This window comes from Quercus robur, chromosome 3, assembly GCF_932294415.1.
Source record: "Quercus robur chromosome 3, dhQueRobu3.1, whole genome shotgun sequence".
Taxonomy (NCBI): Eukaryota; Viridiplantae; Streptophyta; class Magnoliopsida; order Fagales; family Fagaceae; genus Quercus; species Quercus robur.
Window position 1 is genome coordinate 46,983,384 of NC_065536.1, and position 20,724 is coordinate 47,004,107.

General features: G+C 37.2%; 1 long non-coding RNA gene and 1 pseudogene across 3 annotated transcripts; both read left to right on the top strand.

Annotated features, from left to right (window-relative positions):
• LOC126719675 (bidirectional sugar transporter N3-like) overlaps positions 1-20,724 on the top strand; it is a 62,800-nt pseudogene that overhangs the window by 27,472 nt on the left and 14,604 nt on the right.
• Positions 8,645-19,467, top strand: LOC126718105 (uncharacterized). Of its 3 annotated transcripts, none has more exons than XR_007652828.1 (3): positions 8,645-8,928; positions 9,018-9,138; positions 16,645-19,467. It is a non-coding gene; the product is annotated as an uncharacterized LOC126718105 (long non-coding RNA). The 3 variants fall into 3 exon arrangements; XR_007652827.1 differs by lacking the exon at positions 16,645-19,467 and adding an exon at positions 11,842-14,922; XR_007652826.1 differs by lacking the exon at positions 16,645-19,467 and adding an exon at positions 10,346-11,201.

Genomic DNA, 20,724 nt, shown 5'->3' on the forward strand with positions numbered 1-20,724 from the left:
TATCATGGAAGGACTTCCTCACGATTCCACGACAGAGAGGCAACCCTCTTGTGAGTTGTGAAGAAAATTTCCCCATGGAGTTGATAAAACCCCCCCGTGGGTAGAATCAACACAAGTTCCCCAGTGAGCCATAAAGAAAAAGAAGGATTTTCCCTTGTGGACTGCACACTACCAAAGACTTCCTCGTGGGTCAAAATCACCACCAAACCACTTAGCAAGTTATCTTCCCAAAGTGAACTACATACCAAGAAGACTTCCTCGTGAGTCACCAACACACTTCTTAGCAGATTATATTCCCTAGTAAGACTTTCATCATCCCCTGTGGATCTTTCACCTAGGACTTCCTTGAGAGTTGGAACACCAAGGCCACTCGAGCACATATCCTATGGGAATTAAATATGCAGGCACGGGCCATATACCAATCAAGCAAGTCAGAATACAAAATTTGTACACATATACTATGGGAATTGAACATGTCTGCACAAACCCTACATGACACAGAACTTGGGCACATATCCCAAGGGAATTGAGCATGTAGGCATAGTAGAAGAGGTAGTGATAAAGACAAAGACCAATGTCACCTCGAGGCAAGAGCCTCACCAGAATAGGTAAAGATAGAGATGGAGAAGACAAGTATGCCCTAGAGACGCAAGCCACTTGGAGAAGTTTGAGGCAAGAGCCCTAGATGCACACCACATCTATCTTGATCCATCGAGCTTCTTTTGTGTAGAAACCTTTGGACAGATCCTTGATAGCTCCTTGTTAGCTGTTCGATAGCTAACACACGCCTTGTTAAATCTCGATAGCTCTCGATCGATCGAAGATTATGATGTTTCTATAAATTCGTGACTTGCGATTTTGGATCCATTTTCCTTCAATCTCTCTTGATAACTTCTCTCTTCTCTCACTCCCAAACACCCAAAACTCAATCTTTTCATCTTCCTTACTTCATTTTCGGTCTCAAGATCTCTATTCTTCATCTGGTATGATTCTTTTTCCCTCTTTATCATGCATTTACATGATCTTTGACCTAACTTTTGGGGTTTTTGAAATTGTTTGAGATTTTTCAAAACTTTTGAGTTTTTGTTAAAATTTTGGGATGGGTTTTTGTTCAAATGAACTTTAAATTTCATGCATTTCATCACACTCACATTATAACAATGTTTCATGCATTTAGATGTGTGTTTACTTTGTTACTATGTTGTGTGCTAGTAGGTTTGGATTGGGTTGAGCCCATGATGCATTTAATTTAGCATGTCACATGTTCATGCATTTTCATGCATACGTACTTTTCTGTTTTTATCATTTGATATTAAAAACTACTTGGTACTTTTCTGATTGTCTCTCTCTCTCCTTCTCTTTCTCTTCCTCTTACGTTAGTCTACTCTATGGCACCTAAACGTATGTACATATGTCTACTTCGTCTTGGAACCCTTTTCATTCTGGGGAATCTTCTTCTTCTTCTCCATCTGACCGCACTCCATCTCATGTCTGGTTCCTTGATGAGAAGGCCAAATCGGACTTCTTGGAGAACTTTACATGACGTGGCATTTATTCGGATTGCTAAGTCGTTCTGTCAGACTTTTTTGACATTGACCTACACACTGTCATCCATAGTAGGGGTTGGGAGTCACTTTGTGGCGTCCCGGTCACGTGCCCTTTCATGATCATACAGGAGTTCTACTACAATATGCACGGATTTGATTACTTTAGACCTCAGTTTTCTACTCGCATTCGAGGTATGCGCATGGTAGTTACTCCGGATATTGTATTTGAGGTACTACACGTCCCTAGGGTAGCGCATCCTGACTACCTTGGTTTTGAGCATCTGAGGACAGTGTCCAAAGACGAGCTCGCGTCTCTATTCTGTGAGATACCTTCTTCATGGGGTGATCATCAAAACACCTTATGCTTGACCTTTGCTAAAGGTCCAAGATTACTTAACATGGTGATGACATTTATTCTTCATCCATTGTCTCACTATAACACTATCATAGAGCCTCATGCTCGATTTTTGTTATCCCTCATTAAGGATATCTCTATTGACTTCCCTTCACACTTTATACTTTCCCTTATAGATGTCTATAAGGATATGGCGACTTGTGATAAGCTCATTTTTCCTTCCGCTATCACGAGACTTCTTTGCCATTTTTTAGTCTCCTATCCTGTGTCTCCCTACTTCTCGTATATATGTTCCATAGATGTAGCTACCGTTCAACGGAGCACAGCACAGTTGAGACTGAGGCAACCCTAAACACAGACAGCAGCTCCTTTGGTGTCTACCATTCCATCCACCTCCGCTCCTTCATCTTTAGTGGGTGGAGTGACACTTGAGGCCATCATGGCATAGCTTGTGTGCATGGATGCTCACCTTGACACTTTCAGCGATGAGTTGTGTCAGGTGAACACCCGTGTCGGTCGTATTGCGCGATGATGGGCTGTGATGGGTGGTTTTACTGGCTTCCTCTCCCAAGGCATCTGAGGATGAGAGTGACGATTACTCTGGCAGTGCTAATGATGCTGAGGATGATGATGTTGGCTCACCTAGTGATGATGAGATGTCTATTTGATTTACTTGCCCTTTGTCACTCGTTAACAAAAGGGGGAGTAGTTTTGAGATGAGAGTAGTCATACTCACAGGGGGAGGGTTGGTATAGGGGATAGGGGGAGTGTTTATAATGAGGGATGTAGTGAGGATTTTTGTATCCTTTCTTTTCCTTCTATTTTAGATACATTATCTCTTTTATATGGGTCTTGTAACCATTTTGACATACATTGTACTTATATTTGATTTTTATATATATTGATGTATGTTATTCACCTATCTCTCCATGTTTTGTTTCTTTTCTTTCTTTATGCACATGTTTCTTATTTATTGTATGCAATCTATTATTTTTGTTTCACACTAATATGCCGTGATGAGTTCTGTTTAAAGTGTCTCAAAAATACAGGTTGTCAAAGTCTACTTGCCATAAACTCTCTTCTTGCAAAGTTTTTCAAGAGTTTGTGTTCGGAAATATTTTATTGTATTCAACAAGTGAGTATGAGTTGAGTGATTTATGACTTCTCTCATATGTTCATTTGTTTGTTGTGGTTTTGTCATGGATTGCCAAAGGAGAAGATTGTTAGGACATATGTGATTCAATGTTAGGAACATATGTCACTATTTTATGTAATTGGCTAATCCTTTGACAAAACGCACTTTACTTGTAATTGGGTAGATCTAGGATGTGTTTAATACTTCAAGAAACAAGGTTTCAAGTTCAAGTGTTAAAGCCATGCAAGTCTATCCAAGAATCAAGTAATGAAGTGCTGGATTTTAAAGCTCGACAACTAGCATCTATCGAGGTTTAAAAACTGCTAAAGCCCGTGGCTCGACAACTAGCTCGATAGATGGCTATCTATTAAGGTTTATGAAACTCAGTTTTTCAGAGCTGTTTTTCATCCAATTCGTGGGTATATGTTTGGGCATTCTTTTCTCACAGCCCTAAACATATATAAGGATTATTTTGAGGGCCGTCAAAGGTTACACAAGTTGCACAAGTGTGAAGCAAAGTTTTGTTTATGCAAAATTGTGACCGGAGACAAATTTTTCCCTAGTTAATCTTTCTCTTGAAGAAGCTGCTGTGTTTGTACACCGTAGGGTTTTGTGACCAAGGAGTTTCTTGATCTTCATCATGTGATGAATTGAAGAACTTTGCAGCCAACATTCTTCTTAAGTTGGTGATTAAGTCGTGTATTGGGATCTGCATAATTGGTTAGTCACGTACTTGGAGCCATGCATTGAAAGGAGAGATTGTCACTACAGAACAAGTCCAATTAGGTATTGGGGTAAGGGTTCAACTATAGGTTGGTATAAGGTACTAGGATTCCTTTACTTGTATTTGGGAGTGGTGACCTTAAAATCACTTGGTAGGGTATTTGCCATGTAGGTTTCCCCCATTCGTAAAGAAATCACCATGTCAATTTAATTTCTGCTGCATATTTAGTTTAATTGGTGATTTTTTTGTGTTGCCATGCATTTTGTATGTTAATTTGATTAATTAATAAACTTGGCTAATTAATCAATTAATTCATCATAAGGGGTCAATATATTCTTGGCCTATTAAGGATGACGGAGAAAGACATTCATTTCACTACCGTCCCGCTTGCAGAGAAATATCCTTTGCTAGCCCAGTTGAGCCTGTTGAATTCTTTTCTTGTTTAACCCAGCCAATGATTACCTTCCACATTGGGGAAGTTTAGATGGTTACAAGAATCTCATGCTAGGTGACCTCCAATATTTGAGCCTATCAAATGAGTCCCTAATTGAAAAAGGAAAAGAAAAAGAGCCCAAATCAATCAAATGACAAAGTCATGGGCCAATCAAGTCAAATAAAGCCCCAAACAAAGAGAGGGAACAAGAAAAAATTCAGCCTATTGAAGTCAAGAAATATGGGCCAAATAAAATCAAATGAAAGCCCAAAAATATGAAAATGGGCAAAGTTCAAGAGATGGACTCAAATTGAGGATATAGCCAAGCGTGAGAGGCAAGTAAAAGGATTCTTGATGAAGTGTAATCCTCAACTTTAGGAAACCCTTCAAAGAATTTCATAGCCGAAAAATCCTCGCGTAAGCCTAGGAAAACCATATCCTTACATTACGGTCCTAAGGAAGTCCTTGATTGAGAGCGACTACTTAGTCTATGCATCTTGTGCTAAGGAATCACCCATATGTGGAAAGTTTTTAGTTTGATATCCTTCATTTCATGCACCCTATTAACTCGAAGGCCACGTTATAACCTAATGAAAGACCTCATTGATCATTGAGGATTGGTTGGTCATGGGACATTGAACATTTGGTCAATAATTGATAACGGAATCACCCGCATATGCCAAGGCATGATGCCTCAAAAAGGGTAGGGTTCTCTCCCAACCCTTGCTTCGAACCCGAAGAGTTCAAAAGGCCAAACACATCATTCAAGTCCTACCTTCATGAGATTAAAAAAGGAAAACCCATGTATAATCACTTTGCTAAAAAATCCTTGCTTGTGAACATGTTTCCTATTTGGGGTAAATGGTAGCCATCGAGCACATACACTTATAAACCACATAAGAAACATGGCCTTATCGATCCTCTCTTATGGTACACATGCAATCAACCAGATTTTTGTGATCATGAATAAATTTTTAGATTTTGAATCTGGTTTTCAAAACCAATTGAAACAGAAAGGAAAAATGATGACCTTCAAAGATTTCAATTGACAAGAATTTTAGATCCTCCAAACTTTTCAAGTCCAGAAAATCCTTAAGGGCTATTCATTTGTTCCCAAGGCATTTCTAGAAAAATGGGGTTTTAAGATTGCAGTAGCTTAGGCAAGCCTCTTTTAATCATTACCAGGCATCTTTAGAAAAACCTAAACCCAAAAGATTCAATTGCTTAACCCCAGGATCAGAATACCATTCGAACATCATTGCCCTAAATACTTTCCGAGCCTCTCGAACTCATCCCAAGAGAGGATGTCTGAGTCATTACTTTAAACATAACCCCAATGCCCAAAGGTTGGCCTTAGTCTCAATCCTGAAACTAGGGTAGTTTTATTTTTGATATTTTCAAACCGTTGATGATATTCCCTTTATCCAGTGCAATTCAAGATATCCACTAGGAGAAGGAGAAATCTCTCCTCATGAGGGCCTGAATAGGTGCCAAGCATGCACAATTAAACAAGATTGCAAATAACTCATCATTAAGGCAATTCTTTATGCAGTTATGACCAAGAGTCTCAGCATTTCCAAGAAGGGATCTTCCCTAAGCATTGAATCCAGAATTCAGCAAATTATGGAACCTAAAAAGCCAGCAATGGGGCAATTCTTTAGTTCTTTTAAACCTTGGTTGGTGTCTCAATGATCCAGCACAACCAACAAACTCCTTACCTTCGGGTGGTCTTTAAACAAATATCTTTCATAGAAATTCTTCACCTTCGAGTAGTCTTCGGACACGTTTCTCTCGTTGAAACACCATCACCTTTGGGTACTCTTTGGATCAGTTTCTCTTGTTGAAACACATTCAGCCTTAACTAGCCCCCAGAGGGTCTCTTTCAAACACTTTCATCTTCGGCCAGTCTTCAGACCAATTTCTCTCGTTAAAACACATTCAGCTTTAATTAGCCCCCAGAGGGTCTCTTTCAAACACTTTTGCCTTCGGGAAGTCTTCGGACTCATTTCTCTCGTTGAAACCTTTTACACACTTCCACGGTGTAGGAACTGCTCCACGCTTTGATGGCGTAGAAATCTTTTATGGTACCCGATGCATAACAACATGCTCAGTACAACCCTCCTCACTTCCATGATGTAGGACCTTTTCCACACTTCTAGAGTGTAGGAACCCGTCTATATCTATCATTTTGAGATTCCAATTTAGCAGTGGTCATCTAATCTCACCAGGATTCCAATTCGGCAGTGGTAGTCTAATCCTATCTATCTTTTCGAGATTCAAATTTAACGTTGGTTGTCTAATATCATAAGGGTTGAAATTCGATAGTGGTCATCTAATCCTATCTATCCCGTGAGGGTTCAAATTTAGTAGTGGTCATCTGACAGAGGTCCACAATTTATTCTAGGATTCAAATTTGGCGGTGGCCGTCTAATCCTATCCCCCTTTCTCAAGTATCTCTCAGGATTCAAATTCGACGGTGGTCGTCTAATCCTATTTCTCTTTTATCTCAAAACATCAAGGCTTTCAAAATGCCTTTTTTAGGATTCAAATTTGGCAGTGGTCGTCTAATCATATCTCTTTTTTTATCTCAAAATATCAAGGTTTTTAAAATGCCTCTTTCGGGATTCAAATTCGATGGTGGTCATCTAATCCTATCTTGCTTTTATCTCAAAGTATCAAGGTTTTCAAAATACCTCTCTCAAGATTCAAATTCGATGGTGGTCGCCTAATCCTATCTCGCTTTTATCTCAAAATTTCAAATGTTTCAAAATATCTCTCTTAGAATTCAATTTGACGGCGATCGTTTAGTCCTGATTTTTATCTCAAAATGTCAAATGTTTCAAAATGTGTCTCTCATGATTCAATTTGACGGTGATCGTTTAGTCCTGATTTTTATCTCAAAATGTCAAGTGTTTCAAAATATCTCTCTCAGGATTCAATTCGACGGCGATCTTTTAGTCTTGATTTTTATCTCAAATGTCAAGTGTCTCAAAATGTCAAGTTTTTCAAAATGTCTTTCTTAGGATTCAATTCGACGGTGATTGTTTAGTCCTAATTTTTATCTCAAAATTTCAAGTGTTTCAAAATATCTTTCTTAGGATTTAATTCGATGGTGATCGTTTAGTCCTGATTTTTATCTTAAAATGTCAAGTTTTTCAAAGTACCTTTCCCGGGATTCAATTCGATAGCGCTTGTTTAGTCCAACGTTTTCAAAACTACTATCCTTCTTTAAGGTTTCCCCTTTAAATCAAAGTTGCATCATCACAATATTTTAAATCTCCCAAAATCTTCTGTTTTATCATGCATAGTTTCTCATGTCTAACTAGCATTTCTCCTAGTTTTATTTATTTTTATGTTTTTTCATAGCATCCAGTATTTGCATGTTCGTCTATGTTGTCTAAAAAAAAAAAAAAAAAAAAACACACAAAAAAACAAAAAACAAAAAACAAAAAACAAAAACAAAAACAAAAAATGCCATACATCCGCGACTATGTCCATAACGTGTTGCAAGTTTGAAGTGAATTGTGAAAGGTGAAGTGGAAGCCAATGGATAAAGCTCAAAGCTATCTTGCCATTTGGAAATCCATCAGTTAATGCCTAGAGATCCTAAGGCAGGTAAAAGAGGTAACCGTGTGTAAATCCATTTGGTGATTCTTTCAAAACTTGCCTGATTTTTGAGATGCCAGAAAAATACAACATCTTTATTCTTTATCCAATACCCCTAATTGCAATCTAGGTATTAGATAAAGAAGGGGCAGCTATATATACCATATTTTTCTGACCTTGAAATTGGTTGGGAACCCAAAGGTCTTGAGGGTTTATTTTAACATGACTTTAAACATGTTGGATTTCTCTTCATTTTAATGTTCAAAGGAAAATAATCAGGCTTGAGTTGATCGGATTGTTATGGAAATGAGAAATTTGCCAATTTAGAGTTTGCCAAATGTGCTTTATTTCTTAAATTGAAAATTGTTTCCCCTTTGATATGCTTTAAAGATCATATCTGACATATTACTAGAGTTTTTAGGATTGCTCTTGTGAGCTTCATTTAAGATGGAAATTATTCTTGGAATGAGCTCAGAATTACCATTTGATGTAAGATTTTAGCTGGATTTATCAAGAAATGCTTGTCACTAGTTTTAATTGGGTCTGACAGTTTCACATTTATTTTAATTTGGTCCCATGATGTTTATCTCATGATGAGTTTTTCTAAGTATCCTAACATTTTATTGAGTGTGTTTAAGGTCCGTTAATTATTGGTGAGTATCAAAAATGAATAGTGGATTGATGAGAAAGGACTTGTATTTGGTTCTAGAGTATTCCCCAAGTAGTCAATTTTGGACTTATCTGCCATGTGCTAGCACACAATTCATGCTTGGACAGCACACAATTTGTGCTTGGACAGCACGCATACCCCCATACAAATACCCACTACAGACCTCAATACCTTGGACACACACACACAGCTTAGGCATCCTCTCTACCTCTCCCCCATCTCTTCCCGTCTCCCTTATCATTTTATCATCCAAATTATCCAGAAGATTCCGCAAAAGAAAAATCAGAAACAACTATCCCAAAATGCCCAAAAAAGCAACTCAAAGACAGTCTGAAAAACCCAGATAAACCCATTGAATAAACCAAAAAAAAAAAAACCCTTGAACCCACAGAAAATCCGGAGAGTAAAGAAACCAAAAAGAAGTAGATTTAGGACATCAACAGAGAACCCAAACACGAGTATGAGCCTTTTCTCTTTTATTTCTTTACTCATTTTCTGAGTTTTGCCTTAGATTGAATCTAACTCTTTTATTGTGTTACCCTTTCAGCTAGGCACTAATCGAAGCAACTGGAAGACAGAACCACCAATAACAAGAACAACCATAATCAAGCATCAAGTAAACAGTGAACAGAAGCTAAAAATAAAAGCAGAGAGAGTACATCAAATGGGTAAACCCGAAACCCTCTCCCTCTTGTCTAACTCTTTCCTTTCATAGCATCTCTTTGTCTCACACACACACATACATTTTGTGACTCTGATTTCTACGAAGGTTTGACACATACAGACTTATATGCTCTCAAAGCCTCAAAACATCGAGCGCACAAACACAGGGACCCAACACTTACTTTCTGTTTTGCACACACTTGCTCATGTGCTGCTCTTTGAGTTCACACGCCACCACTGCCTCAATGTTTGGTAGATCTGTGAGGCCTTTAACTCCCATATCACCATTTTGTGGTTCACGCATCGTGCACGGCACTCTTAGCTTGTAGATCGGAGAGTTAGTTTTGAGATTAAGAGTGAGCAAGCAAAGATTAGAGATTGAAAGACTCGGTGAGATTTTGGGCTTCAGGTTTAAGCCAAAAGAAGGTCGAAGTGATGAAAGGAAACCACCATCGTGGTGGTGCTGGTGTGATGAAAAAAAAAAAAAAAAAAAAAAAAAAACACATACCAAGGCATATTAACTCAAAATAGTATTATAAAAAAGATTCATCAACCTAAATTAAAATTGCAATAAAGAATAAATAAATTTTATGTAAATATGTGTATGAGAGAGAGAGAGAGAGTAATCAGCTTTTTGGGAGAGAAATAGAAAATAAAAAATTCACACAAAAATAAAACACAAGAGAGAGAGAAACAATGAGAGAAAGAAACAACCATTTTTGTGTAGGAAAATATATATAGAATGAGATAGAGAATGACAAATTTATAGTAACAGAATGGGATAAGAAGAGCCAAAATAAAAAGAAGAAAAATAGATAGATGAAAGTGACATTAAGGTTGAGAGTAGTGGAAAGATGAAAAGGTAAAAGGAACACCATGGTAGGAAATAGTGGTGTGAAATGGTTGAAAATAGGTAGCTAATATGGCCATTGATGTGACTCAACAGGAGTGTAGTAATAATAAATATTACGCTTCAGTTTATATATATATATATATATATATAAGGTTGGGTTCAAGTTACACCTAGTGTAACTCTAAGTAATATTACACTAATCAATATTTTTTAATTTAATGTGAATTTTGACAAATTGATCGTTGGATTACATTATCTTTGTATATTCTCCATATAAGGTTGAATTTATTCAATCATGTGTTAACTTTATTCAATGCCAAATTTGCTTGTAATTTAGCAATTAGATACCTTGTATTTAGGTGGGATTTATGTAAGGGTAATGTGTGAGAAAGTATGAAGAAAACTCAAGATGTGTGCACTCAAAGGAGTCTCGCAACTAGATCTCGCGACTAGCAAGTCGCCAAAGTGCCACACGTGTGGAGCATGCAGGAGAGTTGAAGGGTCACGACAGCTGGAGCACTACAGGACAAAAATTTCAGTCTGGCCAGACAGTTAGCTCACGACTTAGACTCGCGACTCGTTCCAGTTGCAAGGTTGAGTCGCCAGAATGCCCTGTTTGGATGAAAACTGACTTTTCGCATTCCTCATACACTCTGCTATAAATACCTTTATACCCACGAAATGTAGAGAGCTTCCAGAGAGATTTTTGAGAAAGAAGCCCTAGGGAAAAACAAGATTGACTCATTCACAATCTTCATCATTTGATTCTCTAAATTCCTTTACTCTCACCCTCTCCATTGACATATTCTTGAGAGGTACATTTGCCAAATCCTTATCTCACCATACCTAGATCAGTGAGGATGTGTTTTGGTGCTTGGGGAAGCAGTTCAGAAGAGACCAATTCATTTGGTTGATGCAATGGGCTTATTGCGGGATTCGGTTAGCTAGAGAAGATAAGGTTCGGAGTAACCCTGTTGGAGCAAGAAGCTTGGAGTGCTTAGGTGCACTGGGTAGATTAGGCTTGGAGGGTCTTCTTCTATTCATATATCCCAACTTTATTCTCTAGTGGATTATTGATCGCTTGGAGAGCGGTGGAGAAGTTTTTTGCTGAAAATTTCGATTTCCTCTTCGATAACATATTGCCGTGTTATCTTTGTGTTTGCATCTCTCTTTCCTTACTCTTTACCTTTTAATTACTACTTTAGTTGTGATTAATTTTGGTTTGGAGTGTTTTACCAATTTGGATTTAGCTTATATTCATCTTTCTGCACATATATTGCTTGTGTATAAGCTTGTATTGATTATTTTGTATTTTGGGGTCTAAACGTTCATTGGTGTTTTATATGCTATTTGAACGTTCAATTGGTATCAGAGCGGGTACACTTGTTGTGGTTTAAATACCTAAGTGTGATCCTAGAACCCTTAGCTATGAATGAAGCTATGGAAAAGGCTATGTTGAATTGTGGTTTAAATGTTTGTGATAATGACTCTATGGGTATGTTTGAAGATTGTCCAAACAATGAACTCCTAGGGTTATTAAAAACAAAGAAACATGCTAGATTGTTTTCTCACATGCTGAAATATTTTGAAAATGAGAATCATATCCTACACAATAGTCTATGTGAGTCAAATTCTTTGATTAAGAAGCAAAAAAGAAGGAATAGAATATTGTGTGATAAGGTTGATAATCTTAAAAAGAAAATTCAATCTAACAAGAGTGTGGAAAATGAAGACAATTTTCTATTTGAAGGTCAAGAGTGCTTGTCCCATGCTTGCTTATTTGTGCACACTTCTTTGAAGGTATTTAATTCATGTTTATGGTATCTTGATAGTGGTTGCTCTCGCCATATGACAGGAGATAAATCACTGTTTAAGTCACTTAAAGAGAAGGTCGGTGACTATGTGACATTTGGCGATGGAAGTCATGCTCAAGTACTTGGCAAAGGGACTGTTGAGATACCGGGATTACCTTTATTGAAGGATATCTTATACATCAAAGGGCTTAAGGCAAATCTCTCACGCATCACTCAAATATGTAATGAGGATTTCCTTGTTCAATTCTCAAAGAAGGGGTGTGTAATCATTGATGAAGAAGGGATTTAAGTCTTGAAGGGAAATAGAACTATCGACAATTGCTACAGAGTAGTTCCTACGTCAAAGATTTCCTGTAGAAGTGCTCGTGTTGACATGTTGGAACATGGTGAATGTGAGCACTACTTCACATTGTTTAGAGCTTTTTCATGTTGATCTAATGGGGCCCACAAGAACTGAAAGCCTAGGAGGAGAAAGGTGCATCATGGTCATTGTTGATGATTTCTCAAGATACACTTGGGTGGAATTTCTTAGAGAAAAATCAGAAGCATGTGAGAAACTGGAAATTCTGTGCAAGAGACTTCAAAACAAGAAAGGGGCTCCTATTGTCAAGATACGGAGTGATCATGGCAAGGAGTTTGAGAATGCTAGATTTGAGTCTTTTTGTGAGAAGAATGGGATCAAAAAAGAATTTTTAGCTCCCAAAACTCCTTAAAATGGGGTGGTTGAGAGGAAAATTGGGTGATTCAAGAAATGGTAAGAGTTATGCTACTCAATAAGCAAATTCCACAAAAAATTTGGGGAGAAGCCATGAACACTTCATGTCACATTGGTAATAAAATATTCTTCCAAGCGGGAACAAAGAAGACTGCATATGAAATTTGGAATGGAAAGAAGCCAAAAGTGAAGTACTTCCGAGTATTCGGAAGCAAGTGTTACATTCTAAATGATCGGGAGAACATTGAAAAATTTGATGCAAAAAGCGATGAAGGCATCTTCCTTGGGTATTCTACTACTAGCTGGGCATATAGAGTTTTCAACAAGAGAGCAAAAATGGTAATGGAGTCCATTAATATGGAAATTAATGATGCTATAACAAAAGTTGAGATTGATGATGATGGAGAAGGACCAAGCTCCAAAGGACCCACTGTTGAGGTCGAAGCCCAAGATATTGAAGGAGAAGGACTTACACTGGAAAAGGGATCGACTCTCGTGAACTCAAGAATAGAAACAAGGTTAATGTCTAGTACATCAAGTCCTCTCACTCCTCTAGAAGTTCATTCTCCTATCTCTCGGAATGATGAAGTGTCCACCTCAAAGAAGCCATCGTCAAGAGTGGTTAAAAACCATCTAGACAGTAACATCATTGGGTCACTAGATGAAGGTCTTCGTCTTAGAAAGGGAAACATACTTCTGGCCAATCATATAACATACCATTGCTACCTTGCCCAATTTGAGCTGAAAAAGGTAGAAGAAGCTCTTTAAGATGAAAATTTGGTTGAGTCAATGCATGAAGAGCTGAATCAATTTATAAGAAATGATGTATGGGAACTTGTTCCTAGGCCTGAAAATGTTCATGTCATCGGCACCAAATGGATCTTCAAAAACAAGACCGATGAAGATGGAGAGATTATACGGAATAAGTCTCGGCTGGTGGCTCAAGGATACAATCAAGTGGAAGGAGTATATTTTGATGAATCCTTCGCTCCCGTAGCAAGCCTTGAGTCTATCTGCATTCTTATGTCAATTGCATGCACTATGAACTTCAAACTCTACCAAATGGATGTGAAATGTGCATTTCTCAATTGTACTTGAATGAAGAAGTTTTTGTTGAACAACCTAAAGGTTTCCAAGACCCTCACTTCCCTGATCATGTGCTATGATTGAAGAAGGCTCTTTATGGCTTGAAACAAGCTCCTGGAGCTTGGTATGATCGGCTTACACATTACCTCTTGGATAGAGGATTCAAAAGAGAATATGACGACCGGACTCTATTTGTTAAGAATGATGAGGACTACCTTCTCGTGACTCAAGTATATGTTGATGACGTAGTATTTGAAGCTACCACAGATGCTCGAGCTATAGAGTTCTCTAAGGAGATGAAGAAAGAATATGAGATGAGATGGTGGGGGAGTTTACATTTTTCTTGGGCCTTCAAGTCAAACAAAAGAAGGAGGGCATATTCATTTCACAAGAATAATATGCTAGAAATATTGTCAAGAAGTTTGGATTAGATTCCAAAAAGCATGCCTCCACTCCTATGAGTTCATCTACAAAGCTTAATCTTGATCCTTCCGGGGTAGAAGTGAGTCCAACTTTGTATAGGAGTATCATTGGGAGTTTACTCTATCTTACAGATAGTAGACCGGATATTGCTTTTAGCGTGGGAGTTTGTGCTCGATATCAAGCTGCTCTGAAAGAATCTAACCTAACTACAGTGAAGCGAATCATATGATATGTCAATGGCACTCCGGATTATGGCTTGTGGTAATGAAAGGATTCTAATCCTTGCCTCGCGGGTTATTCAGATGCAAATTGGGCTGGAAGTGTGGATGACTGAAAAAGTACTTTAGGCAGTTGTTTCTACCTTGGGAACAATATTTTCTCTTGGATGAGCAAGAAACAAAATTCAGTGTCCGTTTCTATGGCGGAAGCAAAGTACATTACTGCTGGAAGTTATTGCACACAACTTCTCTGGGTGAAGAAGTTACTTCACGACTACGGGATTCCTCAAGATACAATGTGTGTGTTCTGTGACAACATCAGTGCTATAAATCACTCTAAGAATCCAGTTCAACATTCAAAGTTGAAGCACATAGAGATACGTTATCACTTCATTTGGGATTTGGTGGAAGATAAAGATGTGTGTCTTGAATTCATACATATGGAAAATCAAAAGGTGGACATCTTCACCAAACCTTTCAATGGTTCACAGTTTGAATCACTCTGTAAGACCATCGGCGTTGGTACAATTCCTTGAATCTCATGTGTAATGTGTGCTTTACTTATTTATCTTGATTTAAACTCACTAGTGTAGAGCACACACTACTTTGTTCGTTTCATGTATAGCATGTTTTGACAAATTTTTATTTATTTCCTTGCTTTGAAAGTTTTTTCTTTTTGATCAATCTTTACTTTTTTTTTATTTTTGTGTCAAAAATCCAAAAACACATAAAAAGTAGAAAATCCAAAAAGTTTGATTAGCATTATTGTGTTTTGTCACACGCATGTTTTGCCTTGTACCTTTGTACAAATGGCTTTGTGCATTTACGAGCGTAGCTTGTTCTTTATGCACTCGTATCATTGTGGAAAAAATCTTGACATGTATGTGACTGTTGTAAATAGATCTTCAAACTTGGCATGGATGATTAGTCAATGGTTTTGTTGATCTTGAGACTTGCATAGACTTGTGCCTATATATCTTTCCACTCTTTTTTTTTTGCTTAAAGAGCTCAACCAATATAAATCTTAAAATGAAGAGATAATGAGCTGCAAAAGCCGTCGTACATACTAGTATTCGATTAGGAAAAAGGGAAAGTGACTAATATGATAAATGTATAATGCCCAAAAAGTCAAAGGCTTGTTCATCAAATTGAAATATCAAAAATTTCAGGCATCAATCTCAAAATGAGATGTACTAATTCAAAATGATCAAATGGTATGCTGTGTATGAAGCCAAATGAAAAGCTTCATATTTATGTATTCAATTTTTGTGGGAGGTCATATATGCATAGTTCTATAATTGAGATTGGTCATTTTTCCTCGTGCTAATTTTGTATGTCTTGGTTGAATTGATCATTGAAACTTCACATTAGACTAAAGACTATCTCATCTTTGATACCCACACACATCAGACATGCCTATGTTCAATGAATGCCTTATTCATTTGTGTGATTGTACTTGATTAAATGTGTTGCACTTACTCAATCATATGTTGATCAAACACAAAATGATTTTTGAGTGTTTTAATTGTTTTTGTTTTGAAAATTTTCAAAAACTGTGCAACTCTGTTTTGGCGACTCACTCTCACAGGTCAATCTAGTTGTGAGCCCCTAGTCGTGAGCTTACTTAGAAGCTTTTGCGACTTTCTGGCGAGTCAAGCCCCCAGTCGCAAAAAATTTCAAAAATCTAGGTTTTTAGCATTTTTGCGACTCAGTTTGGCGACTAGTTCGCGAGTGGAAGCTCTAGTCGTGAGTTTTACTCAGAATGCTTTGTGATTCCCTTCGCGACATACTCACGAGTGGACCTTCTAGTTGCGAAAAACACTTAGACAAATTTTTCAAAATTTGTCACATGGGATTTTGGCGACTTAAACTGGCGACTTGTTCGCTACTCATTCCAGTCGCGAAAAACGCATGTTTTGCACAATGAGGGTTATTTTCAGGACAGTTTTTAAAAACTTTTCATTTTTCCCTCGCATGTCATGACTATTCATTGTCTTGTCCGTCCGTCCCTCTTCGAAAATCACCGTTTTCACACACAAAACCCCCCATTTTCTTCATCATTTCTTTACCAATCTTCAAGAAAAGGTATGAGTTTTGTCTCTTTCTCAATGTATTTCACGTTTGTAGCCCTAGATTTCTTGGATTGTGTGTTTTTGTTGAGATTTGAAAATATGATGTTTGAATATGGTTTACTAATGTTTTGTTGGTTATGTGTTTTTACACTTTGCCCTAGGGTACACATGGTGACATTTGCTGCACACACACACTCTTTGATATGATTGAGACCTTAATGTCATGATTTTAGGGTTTTATTCAAAAAATTTGATTTGGGACTAACTTCGTGCTAATAAAGTTTGTTGTCATGTGTGGGTTCTCTTGGTCTTTGATATTACATGATACAGCTTGGAAATGCCTTTGTTCAAGAGATCAGTCGTGAAAGGAAGTAGTAGTAAAGGAAAAGAACCAGTGATTGATCTTGAGAGCTTTACTCCTAATGCCAAGAAGTCTCGATCATTGACTGGATTCTATGATGTTAGCAAGTTCAGATCATATGCAACGTCACAAGCTTATGAGAATTACTTCAAGGATGCTCCCATGTTAGTGGAAAGGGTGCTTGAATAGGGTTCTCTTCTGGATACGAACATTCTAAAATGGTTTGCTGACAAGGATTGGAACTTCCCCCTATCCAGCTTAGAAGAACCGTATGAACATATGGTGAATGAATTCTATGCAAACACCATTTCTGAAGGGGATGAGCTGAAATGTTAGGTTAGAGGACAACACTTCACAGTAACACCTTACTATCTTGCTAACATTTTGCACATCAACCGGCCAATGTTTCCAAAGGCACCGGTGTATGATGACTTAAATCCAGAGGAGGATTTACTTCGGGACACTTTTGGAGATAACTTGGAATTCTATTCCAATGGGAAATCAATTAGTGTTTCCTCACTATCTCCAGAATTGAGGGTGCTTACAACAATCATGTTCCACAATCTCTATCCTCTATCAAGCACCGGATACATGAATCTCGGTAGTGCCTTGTTCCTTCATAACCTGATTACTGATGTAGAGATCAATATTTGCGCTCATATATTCCATATTTTGAGCAAAACTACTGCGAGAACTGCCTCGAGGAATTGCATTCCTTTCTGTTGCCTCATTTCAAAGATTTTGAAACTCAAAGGCATTCATCCATTGGAAGATGAGTCTCCCTCCCCTAAGCCGAGTCCAATCAACATTCATACGCTCAATGCTAGCATTGGTCATAGTCGGAAAGGAATCAAGATAGAGAGTCCAGCTCCTCATGGTGGTTCATGCTCTAGCTTACACTTCTATGATGAGAAGTTAGACAACATTATGGCATCCGTCCATGACATAAGCACTAAGATGTCCGGACTTGCCTCTCTCCTGTACTCTCACAACATTCGTTGTGATACGAAGTTCACTTTTCTCCAAACTCAATTGAACCAAATTCAAAGAAAGCTAGAAGAAAATGAGTGACTAGCTATTCCATGACAAAAAGGTGGAGATGGTGCATGATAGGGGGAGTGTAATGATAGGGGGAGAAAGAGTTTGATCAAAGGGGGAGTATTGAAGGGGGAGTATTGGAGTAGAAGAGCAAGAGAAAGAAAGAAGGCCTACACTTAATTTTTGCTTCATATTATCATATATTAGGGTTTATGTTATGTATTTAAACTATGCTTCTATGTACCTTTGCTTTGTAGCTCAGTACTTTTAGTTAATGTTATACATTTTCTTTAGTACATTACTTTTGTGCCCTTGTTGGATTTTATATCCTTGATGCAATTACTTTGTGTTTTTGTATCAGTTGAGTGTTGGACATGCAAATGATACTTCGTATTGAGCTTATTAGCTTGCATGTCCGGATATTCATTCTTTGTGATCATTATTTATAGTGATTGTTCATGTTTGGTCAAGCCATGCTTTATTGTTATGCCATTTACAACTTGATCACATTGTGCTTGCTCCATATGCATTTCAAGATTTCTGCTTACAATAATTGTCTTGTGTTATTGTTTTTAGGAAAAACTTGTTTGTATTGTTCAAGAGCTTCACAATTTCTAGAGTTAGGTGTGAGTGAGTTTTAGAAATTGTTCCCAACTCACATGTTAAGTCTAGAATCTGCTTTAGGGTTTTGTCATGGAATAGCCAAAGGGAGAGATTGTAAGGTTGGATTTATTCAATCATGTATTGGCTTTATTCCATGCCAAATTTTCTTGTAATTTAGCAATTAGATGCCTTATATTTAGGTGGAATTTATGTAAGGATAGTGTGTGAGAGAGTATGAAGAAAACTCAAGATGTGTGCACTCAAAGGAGTCTCGCGACTGGATCTCACGACTGGTAAGTCACCAAAGTGGCACATGTGTGGAGCATGCAGGGGAGCTGAAGGGTCATGACAGCTGGAGCACTACAGGACAAAAATTCCAGTCTGGCTAGGCAGTTAGCTCACGATTCAGACTTGCAACTCGTTCCAGTCGCGAGGTTGAGTCACCAGACTGCCTTGTTTGGATGAAAACTGACTTTTCACATTCCTCATACACTCTACTATAAATATCCTTATACCCACAAAATGTAGAGAGCTTCCAGAGAGATTTTTGAGAGAGAAACTCTAGAGAAAAACAAGATTGACTCATCCATAATTTTCATCATTTGATTCTTTAAATTCCTCTACTCTTACCCTCTCTATTGACATATCCTTGAGAGGTACATTTGCCAAATCCTTATCTCACCATACCCAGATTAGTGAGGAGGTGTTTTGGTGCTTGGGAAGTAGTTTAGAAAGGACCAATTTATTTGGTTGATGCAATGGGCTTACTGCGGGATCTGGTAGGCTAGAGAAGACAAGGTTTAGTGTAACCCTGTTGGAGCAAGAAGCATGGAGGACTTAGGTGCACTGGGTAGATTAGGCTTGGAGGGTCTTCTGCTATTCATGTATCCCAACTTCATTCTCTAGTGGATTATTGACCGCTTGGAGGGCGGCGGAGTGGTTTTTCGCCGAGTACTTCGGTTTCCTTTTCGATAACACATCGCCATGTTATCTTTGTGTTTGCATCTCTCTTTCCTTACTTTTTACCTTTTAATTACTGCTATGGTTGTGATTAATTTCAGTTTGGATTGTTTTACCAATTTGGATTTAGCTTATATTGATCTTTCTACACATATATTGTTCGTGTATAAGCTTGTGTTGGTTATTTTGTATTTGGGGGTCTAAACGTTCATTGGTGTTTTATATGCTATTTGAATGTTCACTTCATGCTTGCAAAATTTCAAGGTGATCAAAGATCAATAGTCGTGTGATCTATCAATTGTACAAATTTGAGTTTTTGTAGTTTAAAATAACGTATAAAAGATGAGTTTATAGATCGAATGGTAAATAACATCCGATTGGTATGAAATTTGGCATGTGTGTTTAGAACATATAGAACATGTAATCTAACGATGAAATTTTCAAAATATAAATTCATTAACAAGTTATTGGGCAGTGTAACATCACTTAGAGTTACACTAATCAATATTTTTTAATTAAATATGAATTTTAACAAATCGACCGTTGGATTACATTATCATTGTATATTCTCTATCCTTGCAAAATTTTAAGGTGATCAAAGACCAATAGTCATGCGATCTATCAATTGTATAAATTCGAGTTTTTGTAGTTTATAATAACGTATAAAAGATGAGTTTATAGATCGAATGGTAAATAACATTCGATTGGTATGAAATTTGGCATGCATGTTTAGAACATATAGAACATCTTCTCAAAAAAAAAAAAAAAAAAAAAGAAAGAAAGAAAAGAACATATAGAACATGTAATCCAACAGTGGAATATTCAAAATATACATTTATTAACAAGTTATTGGGTAATGTAACATTACTTAGAGTTACATCAGGTGTAACTTGAATCCAACTCATATATATATATATATATATAATCATTTGGCACGTGATTTAAAATTACAAAAATTGATAAAATTTTATCGTTGTACTATTAAAACAATTACTAGCCATTAAGAATAGTCCACCCTCACTTAAGGTATAAAGTTCTATACAGTTTTCTACGTATTTTTGAAGTCTGTCCATGATCTCGCTTGAGTGGATTGCATTTTGCTCAAGGTAACTATTCAAAAATTTTGATAAAACCTAATACAAAATTTTTTCTTCTCCTCGCCTATAATTTTTCTTAAACAATCACTTCACTTGAGTGAAATGCGAAATACTAAGAAATAGTCCTCTTTATTCTTTGATTCTCAAAAAAAAAGAAAAAAGAAGTCTTCTCTATTTTTCATTTTTAGACTTTAAAAAAAATGAGACTAACAAACATACTACATTATAGATAAAATAAGCCCGATTTGTTTTAGCACGAAATGCGAATTATCAAGCTTGTTTTTGCATAGATAACTCAACCTCTTATTTTGCGCAAAAAAATGACTCGAAGGTATGATATTTTTGTACGAA